This window comes from Solenopsis invicta, chromosome 4 (assembly GCF_016802725.1).
Source record: "Solenopsis invicta isolate M01_SB chromosome 4, UNIL_Sinv_3.0, whole genome shotgun sequence".
In the NCBI taxonomy this organism is placed as follows: Eukaryota; Metazoa; Arthropoda; class Insecta; order Hymenoptera; family Formicidae; genus Solenopsis; species Solenopsis invicta.
In genome coordinates, this window is record NC_052667.1 from 26,295,666 (window position 1) to 26,299,432 (window position 3,767).

The following is a 3,767-nucleotide window of genomic DNA, read 5'->3' on the forward strand; positions in this document are numbered from 1 at the left end:
ATTTAATTTTAACTTAGTTGTAGGTTTTTAATTTCTAGTCTTAGTGTTATTCAGTTTAATTTAAGTTTAGATTAGTTTAAATTCATTACTTGCTAATTTGTATTTAATTTAAGTTTACGTTACCGTTTTTCGAATAATCATTGGTCATAATGCACGAATATTTAGAAAGGAGCGTGCGTCTTGAACTTGCTTTTATACTCGTGCAAGTTCAGAGGCATTTCTGTCTTCGTGTATACATATAAAAATTTTGTTAAATGCTTATGTTAAAATTGATGCTCTATTTTTTAATAATTAAAAAATATTCCAGAATTTTTTAACTCAATTTTTATTTTATCACAGAGAGATGTCTTAATAAGAAGCGTTCCAATAAACTGATTACTATATCAGTAACTTCATACTATAGATTTAGTTAAAATCTCATTATATTATAGATATATTAATCACTGAAACACTTTATCAATTCTTTTTTTTTCAAAGAAAGTGGTCATATGGCCTGTCATCTGATGAAAGTGTTGGCGCGGTAATCAGTTAGTTATTAATGTTCAAAGTACAGACTTTATTTCAATAAAAGTTTCGACACCATTTTGAGCCATTTTCAGCAAGTAATATACAAAATATTTTATAATTCAATAAAATAAAATGTAATTACAATTCGCATATATTTAAGATGTAGCTAAAAACAAATTAGTTCTGATAAAATTTTTCCCTCTAATTAATGTGTATTATTTTCTTTTAATCAAATGATTTCTTTATTAGGTCAACGGTTAGAATTTTATAAGCTAAGCGAGTGTTACTAACGGTTTTGCTGACAGAACGATAACTCTCTTGACATGATGAAATCTATTTGATATAATTCCAGCGCATCGTAAACAAGGTATTTAAAAAATTGAAATAGAGCTCAGCAAGCGTGACTCCATTCTAGATTGGAGAACCGTACTTTTATCATTCGATCTTTTAACGAGGCATTAACTGAAATTCGACAATTACCAGATAGCTTTACGTCATGCGCATTATTCTGTCTCAAAAGACCGACAAGAGATCGTTGATTCCACAACTTTCTACGACAGATAAGAACAAATTATTTCTAATAGGAATACTCCGCTGTGCAGCCGTGCTAGTTCCTACATTTTTCAGAAATCGTGAAAGTGCTACATTGATACACCAAGGCACGCATCGGGAGAGCTTTCGCCTTCGTCTCTGTTAACTTGTTCTCGCAATGTGGGTCACGTGCGCCGTAACACAAGTTGCAATATTTTTGTTTTTGAAAACAAAACCAGAGAAGCATCATCCGATTACTTTTCTCTCCTGAAGCTATTGCTCAATAGTGCATTCGCAAGCGGATTCGACGAAGTGCATCGAGTTGAGTTTTGGGTCTTGTTGACGGAAAAGTAAATTTGTTCGAGTACATTTCGTAATCGTTCTTTTCCTCTTGCTTAGTTATCGGATCCAATCAATTGCATCAAAACAAAAAAAAATGCGATTGAGTATTGTTTCCTGACACTGACATAAGCTCTTTGAAACCGCAACTTTTTCAAGTCTCTTCTCTCCTCGCAATCAGCGAGTGGAGATCCAAGTGATGCAACAGAAAATTATCTCTACTAATTATGAAACAAATAAAAAAAATTAGAAAGAAAGAATTAATTGTGTCAAAAAGTATTAGCGTGAAATAAAATAGAAATCTATCATCTTTCTGTGATAAAATAAAAATTCAGTTGAAAGATTCTGGAATATCTTTTAAATATTACAAGAATTCATTTTAGGATATAAAATAATTATACATATCCTCTACAATTTGAAATGTATTCCCATATATGCACTGAAGGAAAAAGTTTTAAATTTTAATATTTATTCGAACGGTACTAATAAAATATTTACTAAATGTAAATGTATTGGTATTTATTTATTACAAGAATCATTAATTTAAATTAAGTTCATTTTTTTATAAAGTACATTTATGTACCGTAAATAGATATGTTATTAGTATTATATGAATAAACGTTTATTAAAAATTAGGATTTACTGCTCTCAATGTGGAAAAAGTGAAAAAATGCCAGAAAAGAAGGTTTGTAAAAAATTATCGGTAAAAAAGAGAAGAAAAATCCTGCTGGCGAATTACTGTCACATTATGTACTACGCATATAAAATTTTTTTCTGAAATTTATCTTGGCCATAAATTTTTTTTTTTTTTGAGATTTAACTTTTGCAACCTATCTCGCAAACTCGTTTGAATCTCGCTATCAGCTACGTCGCTATTATTTAATTATTCTCTTTTCGCATACGCTTTAAAGTATCGACAATCTCTAACGAGGTACAATATTACGAGTAACGAACAGTGTGATATTTAATTCACGTGACTGCGTATCACACGTTAACGTCAATATAAAAAATTCGACAGCCTATAATTTTTCCCAGTTGTACAGCGCAGTATTTTTTGCGGGTTCCCTTCCGGCGTGAATATTTAATTCTCTCGACTGCGCGTCGCGCGTTAATATTTATAGTGTATAAAAAATTACTAACAATTTCTACATTTTCATCAGCTCTACTCATTCAATAAGATATCTCAGATATTAAGTTTCTTATCATATATCGATCAATTTTATCTTATTTTCTCTCTAAACTTCTTATATATTTTTTTTTAATAAAAAATATTTTTTAAAATAAAATAAAAACATTTTGAAATAAATATCAACATATATTGTATCAATTCGACTAAAATTTCTAGTTTCTTTTCCGATCGTAGACTTTTCGCGAATTCCTCTTTTCGGCGCGCAGCCGACTGTCCACGCGACCCACCGTCATCGTCGTCCGCAAGCCACCGCGGAGACGAGGATGCGCGTGCTAGCCCGTTGCGCGACCCACGCGCTCGCGAGGCCGAGGGGAGCACACGGTCGGGTCAAAGAGGCCAAGATAAATTGCAATCTAATCCGCGAGAGTAAGCCGGGGCCAATTACAATTCGTTGTGCGTCCGCAGGAAGAGAGGAGTGGCGCCGTACCCGGGGCACAGCACGCTGCTGTACACCTCCCGCCTTCGAGGCCTCGCGGCAAATGCTGACGGACCGTAAAATCCTCGTCTCTTTTAAAACATGCCGCCGAGGAAGCGCGAGGATCTACGACGTCGACCGATCAGGATCGACGGCAACGATGTGCACCGTCGTCGGGCGCGCCCGCTCGGTTCGGGAAATCGTCTCGTTAATATAAAAAATTTGGATATTGTTTCTGGGAAATTAAAAGTCCCAGTGTAATCTGGGATTTTTAGAATTATTATGATTGATCACGAGGATTAATATACAACATATGTGTTAATATTTATAAAGAACTGCAATGACGAGATTATGTTAGATAATATAAAAATCGTAAAGTAAGATAAAATTGATTAAGATATTTAACAGGACAGAAAACTCATATTGAACGAATAATTCTAATAAAAATTTAGAAATTTATTAGTATACAAAATTGTTTAATATTAACGTGACAAAATTGCCAAGTAGTAAGTGAAATAAACATAGAAGAAGTTCTGAATACAATTAATTGGGACGTAAGTATTGCTAAAATATGTTTCGTAACGCGAACGACAATGAAAAAATCTAATTCGATTTCGAGCGTGTGATTTCGACCGATACAATGACGGCAATATTTTTCTCAAAACAAAGGCAGCGAATACACGCGGGCGGCCTCGTTAAACCGCGTCACACTGCGCGATTCAATCCGCTCCTGACGGAGCATCGTGGCGCGGAAATAGTGGGGGATTCGAAGATTAGAGTCGCTCC